Source organism: Phascolarctos cinereus, unplaced genomic scaffold (assembly GCF_003287225.1).
Source record: "Phascolarctos cinereus isolate Bilbo 61053 unplaced genomic scaffold, phaCin_HiC Scaffold_3;HRSCAF=262, whole genome shotgun sequence".
NCBI classification, from domain to species: Eukaryota; Metazoa; Chordata; class Mammalia; order Diprotodontia; family Phascolarctidae; genus Phascolarctos; species Phascolarctos cinereus.
The window spans coordinates 73247355-73256407 of NW_027555736.1; the positions used below are offsets into that span (position 1 = coordinate 73247355).

Sequence of the window (9053 nt, forward strand, 5' to 3'; positions counted from 1 at the left end):
GAAAACACTAAATTTCCTTTTCCTTTTTAAAATGTTTGAAAATATGTACACATTTGATACAGTTTCAAAGTGCTCATAATACCTATATGCATGTCACATACACCAGGTAAAATGTCTAGAGCATCTGTTTTCTATTTCAAAAATTAAATGCTACAAATATAGTAGACACTGTATCAATAAAGGTGCTTCACTTAGCATTTCTCCTATCTATGGCATTTAAGACAAATATTATATATTATTCACCGTCATCATCATCTTCCTCTTCTTCCTCCTCCACCTTTTTTCCAGGATGCTTAAGCTGTTCTCTTTGTACTATCAAACTTTCCTTTGGACTTATAATCAGCAACATACTTTTCGTATCTTAACTTCAGTTTCGCTGCCTTATTGCTGTATTGGTGCATTCCAGTATTACTCTTTTTAAATTTTTATTTATTTATTCATTCATTCGTTTGTTTGTTTGTTTGTTTGTTTGTTTATTTGTTTATTTATTTATTGCTACACCCCTACTGGATATCCCAGGGTTTGTAGTTTTTATCTTAGGGCAAAATTCTGAACAGACTAGGAAGAAACCAGATGTGGCCATTTGGGAGCCTTCGGACCTTTTTACCCCCCTCCTTTAGCTGGTCCATAATCCTTCACCTCCCTGTCAAACTGCAATTTATCAGCCGTTGCCATTTCATCAGATTTGGATTTTTCCTTTCCAGATGTATTCTTTCATCTTTCCAAACACTTCTTTGAAAATTCTGCAAAACTGACAGGAACTTCAGGGTTTTTTTTCTTATGGTCTTCACAGCATTTTTTTTTTTACAAAGAAGACATAAGCAGACATTTTTGCCTTTTGGGTTCCTTTGGGTCACCTTTAGCCATCTTTAGAGTGTAACTGTATCATTCACTAGTCTCCACTCCATCAATATTTGTTTAATTTGAAATTTGACTCTAAGCTCATAGTTCTTAAGTAGGCTTAGAACTGTTTTCATATATTGTTTTTTTGTTAGGGGCAATGCTGAGTGTCCTGAGAGGACTGACATGATTGAATTTACAGGATGTCTTAGAGAGAATGGCCCCCAATCGTTCCGGTATTATCAATTGTCTTTGTTGATAACTGACATTATACCCAGACTTGCATCTTCTTTTCAGGGTGTCCCACAGGACAAACCAGAAGGGGTCTAAGCACTCCAGAGTATCTGGTAAAGCTGTGCCTCTCTTACTACTGAGTGACAGCTTCTTGCAGATACGAGATGGGAATGAATGACTAGAGGAGATACTGATAGGGAAAGTGATAGCAGGGAGGGGTAGGGAGGGTGTTGGGGAAAGGGAGGAAAAGCCCAGAAAGGGAGGGAGGTAGTCCCTAAAGCTGAATAAATGGCAGGGAATTATGGATAAGAAGGGAGTGAAGGGACTTAGGCAGGAAGGATCTGGAAAGTTTTTTTCTCTATAAATCCTGAAAAGAGAATCCTGGATTATATCTGTTTCTTCTTCCCCTCAGATGAGGACATGTGGCTCATGAGCTGTGAGTTCATGTTTCTGGGATCCATCCCGCTGGGTAGGGGGAATACGGCAACAACCACAAAACTGTGAGGCTTGTCTCCCTGGGAGTTTTTGTTTGGGGAAAACAATTTTTCCCTCCCATTCCCCCACTTGACCCCGTGCCATGAGAATCACCATTTATCCCCCATCTATAAGAGAGAAAAAAACCCAGAGGTATAACAAGGAAGAGGTAAGCAAGGCATTTCCCTTGGGTGCATAAACTTGGACGATGATGAAAATACAAAAAATTCCCATTGACTATCCCAAGGATGGCTTGCCAGGAAGATGGGGTTGGAGAGGGGACTCAATTTTACCTTCTCGCCTTGGCTGCAAAATTAGTTTGTTATAGTTCTGCCCCACCCCCAACCCTTTCCCTTTACTCACTGCATCTACTTCCTCCTCCCTTGTTCTCAGCCTTATTACTTACTGTCCAGTGTGGAAAAATCCAGCCTGGCTCCAATTTACTTTGCTTGCTTATTTTACTTTCCCCACCTCCGTATAAGATATGTTCCAGTCAAACAAACCTTCTGTCTCCTCCCCAATCTCATCTTGCCCTCCCCTACTTCCAGGCATTTTTCCATTCTAACCCTAATGGATAAAATTCAGGAATTCAGGAAGATCTGGATTTGAATCCCCGCCCACCTCCCCCACAAAGAAATTTATTGGTTGGTTGACCCTGAGGAAATTTCTTTATCTCTCTGAGCCTCAGTTTCCTCATCTGTAAAATGGAGAAAATAATAGCACTTACCTCAAAAGGTCATTTTGAGGTTCAAATAAGATAACATCTCTAAAACATTTTAAAGCTGTAGAAATATGAGCCAGTATTATTATTATTAACTCTGTCTACTGAACTTACTACGAGGCTTATGAAGCCTTCCCTGAGTGCCACTCTTCCCCCTACCCTCAAAAGTCTTCTCTATTGCTTCAGATTTCCCATAATTTTTCTCATAGTTCTTTGCATCTCTTCTTAGCATTCAGCACATTCTGCTCAATCCTACTTATTTGGATACTACCTTCATCCTCCCTCCCCCTCTCTCCCCCACCCCCTATTCAGTTGTAAGCTTTGTGAGGACAGGGACTGTGTTCTTTTTCATCTTTGTATTCCTGGCACATAGGGTCCTTGTTCATAGCAGGTACTTTCATAAATTCCTGTTGGATTGTTGAATTGAATTGTGGTGAGAACAGCTGTGAAGGAATTACCTGAGGAAGTTAAAACTACTAAATCTTCCAGTGAACAAATGGATTGTCGTCCAGATGTGTCTCATGAAGAGCCGACTTCAATAATACTCAGATAGATTGATGATGGAGAAAAACCAAGGTACGCAGTCCAAGAAATATAATTGTGCTTTCCAGAGGTGAAGGACACAATAGGAGAGGCTCCAGCCAATTTATTAGCATCTATTTTAGAGAATCATGGATTAACTAGCAACAGCTGCGGAGGGCAGTCTTATGACAAAGGAATAAACATGAAAGGCAGGCATAAGGGAATTAATCCGTGAAGTGCAAACCTGGACAATGGGGCTTAAGTCTTGCCTCATAATTTTAACCTTTTCTCAGGCAAACCTGCTGAACTGGTTTCATAATAAACAGAAGAACTTAGGTAATTTGTATATTATCATCACTATTTCCTGTATGTATGAAAAGGTAGATTGCCTAAAGAATTTGCTAAAATTATGTTCAAGTTATTTGGGTCCTAGGCTGGAGAAGAGCCCTTTTCTCTACCCTAGATGATTTTTACAGACCTTTCGAGCCCAGACATCCTATGTTCTATGTTCTTCTATGATTTGGAAACGTTATTTTTTGATAATGTTGGAATGTAAGCTCCCTGAGGGCAGGAGTTTATTTTTTTTTGTCTTTATGACCCTAGCACCTGGCACTTAATGAATATTTAGAGTTGAATTCTAAGGGTGATATATAGGGAACATCAGTGTCAAACCCTAATTTTTTTTGGTAAGGATTGGGTCTGTCAATCAAATGTTTATTCTCTGATCTCTCATGAGTACTACCCAACAACAGAAGGTGCTCTCACAGCTGATCAGCTCTCAGAGGCTGGCTACCTCTTTCTCCTTGGCTCAACTGCTTTGTGGGTGATGATATTTATCTCCGTGGTCTTGGGTTTGTATGTGTGGATTACTCAGTCAGATCATGGCTCAGCCTCAGTCCTACTAGGAAAACTCCCCCTTCCCCTCATTAATTTTGTCACTGGCCATAAATTTCGTGGATTTGACTCCTAAGTCAAGGATGTATAGTATAAAACTTGAATCAGAATGTTAATGTAAAGAGTGTTGCCCATGTGTGTGTCTGTATAATCTTTCTAAATTCAGCTTGCAGAAAGGTATGGATAGATATATCTGGAATTCACTTCATCCCTCTCCTAGGGAGATTTTGGTTCCCAAAAGGGGCCATGGGACTGATTTGCTCTGCTGTGCTCAGAGAAGGGATAACAGATGAAAATTATATTTATGTTGTTGTTCAGTCATTCAGTGGTTTCCAATTCTTCATGATTCCATGGACCGTAGCATGCCAAGTCCTTCTGTCCTCAACTAGCACCCAAAGATTGTCCAAGCTCATGTTCATTGCTTCCATGACACTATCCATCTCACTCCCTGTCATCCCCTTCTCCTTTTGCCTTCAATCTTTCCCAACATCAGGGTCTTTTCCAATGAGTCCTGCCTTCTCACTATGTGGCCAGAGTATTTAAGCTTCAGCTTCAGTATTTGTCCTTCCAATGAACAGACTGATTTGATCTCCTTCCTGTCTAAGGAACTCCCAAAAGTCTTCTCCAGCACCACAATTCAAAAGCATTGATTCTGTGGCACTCAGCTTTCCTTATAGTCAAATTCTCACAACCAAACATTACTACTGGAAAAACTATAGCTTTGAATATATGGAACTTTGTCAGCAAGGTGATGTCTCTGCTATTTAGTATACTGTCCAGATATGCCACAGCTTTCCTTCCAAAGAGCAAGCATCTTGTAATTTCATGGCTTCAGTCACTGCCTGCAGTGATCTTTGAGCCCAAAAATATAAAATCTGACACTACTTCCATTTCTTCTCCCTCTGTTTGCCAGGAAGTGATGGGATCAGTTGCCATGATCTTAGTTTTTTTAGTATTAAGCTTCAAGCCAGTTTTTATACTCTATGTTCAACATCATAGTAATACTTAGCACAATACATAGTAAAAGTTATCTTAGATCAATTGAAACAGAGTCTCTAATCTCATCCAACAGGAAATTCCCTGAAGTCTCTGATGTGGCAAGTTGGAAATAGGGACATACTCAAGGCTCTCATTCCTTGGCTTCTTCCCAGAGTCCTTCTCTTCCTTCAGGGACTTCTTCCTGAAGAAAGCCTGGAACCATGTGTGTCTTCTCTCTTCACCCAAAACTAGAAAAGGGAAAAGAAGCCTCCACTCACAAGTTCTCACCAATTGCCCCTTATGCAGGCACAAAGCATGGAGTAATCATTCTCTCTGCCAATGGGAAGAGTGTTATGCAACTGTCTAGGCTGGAGCCCTGGGTTATATTCAAAAAAATAAAGCATCCAGGCATCCAGAATAGGCATCATGTCAGCTTGTATGATCTTCCTTAGACTAGTCAGTGATGCCTCTTCATATCTGACAAGGCTTTCACTTTGGGGCATTGTACTCATGGCAAAACCTCCTGGTAGGTCAGTGTCTAGTCCTCGTGGAGGAAGTGAATAAAGAAATTGGGAAGCTCCTGTTTATCTCTCTTGAGGCAGTCTGGGATTGTCAAAAAGGCTGCATCTGGTGTTGACCCCTTGTCCATGTGGCCACTATTTTTGCTCCTCAATCTTCAGAGCTTTTCAAGTTGAAGCTTGAAGCCTATTCCCCACTTCCACAATGTGCACTCATTTATTTTGCACCTCTACTTCTTTCATACCAGATGTGTGTGTGTGTGTGTGTGTGTCTATGTATGTTAATTAAGGAATACCTAGGAAGGGTGATTTCCACTTGACCGAGTTCCAATTTGTTCAGGAACCAAGAAAACACCGATTTCCTCCCTAATTAGATCTCTTCAGGACCATTCTCCCCTCCATTGCTTTTCTTTATGTTATGAGGTGATGTAGAGGAGATCCATGGTGGAGGTGACACAATCAGGAGGTTGATCACCAGGAATCTGAAGGAAGGAAAGATGCCAAAGGTCTTGAAAACATCTCAGACCTTATTAATGCTGAAGAAAAAGTGATGAAGAGAACATCATCAACAATAGCAGCAATAATGATAATTTTGCAAATATTATCTCATTTTATCCTTTGTTGTTCTGTTATTTATCAGTTGTGCCTGACTCTTTGTGACCCCATTTGGGATTTTGTGGGGGTTTTTTTTGGAGGGCAAAAATACTGGAGTGGTTTGCCATTTCCTTCTCCAACTCATTTTACAGATGAGAGAACTGAGGTTAATAGGGTTAAGTGACTTGCCCAGGGTCACACATCTAGTAAGTGCCTGAGGTCACATTTCAACTCAGGAAGATGAGTCTTCTTGAACGCCAGACCCAGCACTCTGTACACTATGGCTCCACCTAGCAGCCTCATGTTATCCTTATATCTACCTTGAGAGGTAGGTACTATTTTCATTCCCATTTTATTTGTAAAAAAATTAAGATTAAACAACTTCCCCATGGTCACATGAATAGGAAGTGTGTAAGGCCAGATTAGAACTCAGATCTTCCTGACTTGAGATCCAGTGCTCTATTCACTGTGCCACTCAGCTCCTATTTTACATGACTACTTCTCCAACTGTATACAAAATGTTATGGTTATGACCACTAGGCAACATTTTGAGCAAAGGAGGTCAAGGGATCAATCACTCAGACAGAGAACCTGTCTGAGCATGTTAGGGGAACTTATTCCCCACTCCCTCTGCTGAAGTTTTCCTTAGCAACTCACTGCTCTTCTGGGGCACGGCTTTACTTTCAAAATGCATGCATTCTGTCCTCGAGGGAAAGGAGAAAAATGGCTACCTGCCTTACTCAGCCTATGTATGCTGCAGCTTTTTGTGCATTTCCCAATTATATTTCTTTATGGGTCCTGAGTAACTTTGCACATTTAAAAAACAAAAGAAGAAGAACTAATACTTTTTTTATTCTTTGAAATTATCTGGTTCTGGGCCCCAGCTCAGCTCCCATTTCTGAGCAAACATACATTCCAAGCTTAATGAGAAAGGGGGAGCCTCTCCAAAATCTTACCAAGCTACAAATATTAATCAAACATAGGCAGAATCGCTGGCCAGTATTTTTCATGGTAGGTAAATAAAATCTAAATTGGATAAGAGATAAGCAAGTCTGTACACAGCCAGTTACTTTAACCAGTAGCTGGAATGGGGATAAGTGGTATTCTCTAAGAGATGGAGGGTGTTACTGTCTCTTGGGAGAGAAAGGAAGGGAATGACCACTTGTCATTAAGCTATCTCTCTCTCTCTCTCTCTGTCTCTCTCTCTCTCTCTCTCTGTCTCTCTCTCTCTCTCTGTCTCTCTCTCTCTCTCTGTCTCTCTCTCTCTCTCTGTCTCTGTCTCTGTCTCTGTCTCTCTCTCTCTCTCTCTCTCTGTCTGTCTGTCTGTCTGTCTGTCTCTCTCTCTCTCTCTCTCTCTGTCTCTCTCTCTCTCTCTCTCTCTCTCTCTCTCTCTCCCCCCACCCCCCGCAGCTGCACATTCCTGGCTCTTCTCACTACAGCCTGGCCACACAGGATCAGTCCTGTCCCATGAACCGTGATCCGGACTTCTTCTCCCAGCCACGGCACTTCTTCATGTTAGCAAGTTCTCATGGCTTATCTTTCAGCAGCTGTTCCCAATAGTATCTCCCCATTTGTGATTGCTTTCTGTCTCTTCTTCCTGCCACCCATAAATCTAGGAAGACCTTGGGAGTCTGGGTACTAGGTCAATTCCTTCCCCACAAGTCTCTTTGCCTTTTGTGGGTGTGACAAAAGCTGGGGCTACATTTGAATCAGCTAAACACACATTGATGACCTCCTTGATACATGGAGGCATTGGCAGGGAAAAGAAAGGCTTTTGTAAGTGATATTCCACAGTGGGTCACATCTTTCCCTTAACACAATTGATTAAAATATGTAGAGAATACAAAATCCCGTCATGCTTATTGTTTGTTGATTATAAAAACATATGATTATGAAACACTGCCTTAAAGGGTCCCTTCTAGCAAGTGTCTCCTATCCATACATCAAAATCATTCAAGATTCCCTGAAAGGTATAACCTTGTTCAACCACCCTCTGTTTGTAAGCATCAGGTGAGGCATAAAACTTGCCAAAGGTGTTTATCACTGTGATGAAAGATACATAGCATATATACTAAGTTAAAGAGTTAGATGGTAAGGTCCTCTAAAAGGTTCTGCCTGCAGATGATATCATGCTGGTGGTATCAAAGCCCTAAAATACTATGAAGCATCTTATACATCAGAAACCAGAAAAAAGAGTTTGACTTGAGTAACTACACAGGGAAAACAAAGTAGATGAAGAATGTGTATTGTCCAGATTATGACATGCCATTTAGATGGACTTCCTATAGGACTTTTTCATCTATCTATCTATCTACAAAGATATATTTGTATATATGTACACAAACATGTCTGTTATATATGCATGTATATATATCTGAGACAAATCATAAAAAGAGATAATGAATTAAGCCTAGAGTTGAATAGAAAAAAGAAAGTTTATTGGATTGCCTTCCGGAAATTGAAATTCTCCTTTAATAATTCCAAATTTTTTTTTTAGCAGTGAAGGTATTTTTAATACTGATATTCTATTAATGTTTATGACTTTGAGATATGGAACATAAGAGCCACTGAAGAACTGAAAATGAATCTCATGCAAAAGGCAGTGGATTAGCATATGATGGCTGTGAGCAAGAAGAGGAATAAACTATGTGATTAGAAAAATGTATGATAAGAACAGATGGGCTGATCAGGTCATGTGGAAAGGGCAAGAAATGCCAGGTGGTCTACTCAAGTGCTCCACTGGGGTCCTCAAGATGTCAGAAGAAAATGAGACATGGTAAACTCACAGGAGATTAAAACTTAACGCAGGAAGGGTAGGCATGGATGGGTTTTGATTTGTGTCACTGGAGGGGACTTTCAAATTGGTGAGATCACTGATCCATTTGAGTAACTCATGGCTCAGCACCTAAGGCTCAGGGTTTACATGGATCACTTCCAAATTTGGCGGTGACTTCTCCCCAAATCTTATTTATTTGACTCATTTTGCACCTACCCAGCATTTTTTGGAAGGAAATCTTAGGATATAATTCAAAAAGAGCTTGTATCTAGATGTTCCAAGATGTAGGTAAAAGGGTCTCCAGCTCCTATATAAGCACTCAAGGTAAAATCAGGCACATGTTCAATTGTTTTCAGTCATGTCTGACCCTCTGTGACCCCATTTAGGTTTTTCTTGGCAAAGAAACCAGAATGGTTTGACATTTCCTTCTCTAGCTCATTTTAAAGATGAGAAAACTGAGGCAAATGGGGTTAAGTAACTTGCCCAGGACCTCAGGCCAGAT

General features: G+C 40.6%; 1 pseudogene; it reads right to left on the reverse strand.

Moving 5' to 3' along the window:
* Window positions 1-235: 235 nt before the first annotated feature.
* On the reverse strand, window positions 236-867 carry LOC110215364 (high mobility group protein B3 pseudogene; annotated as a pseudogene).
* Between the last annotated feature and the right edge of the window lie 8186 nt (window positions 868-9053).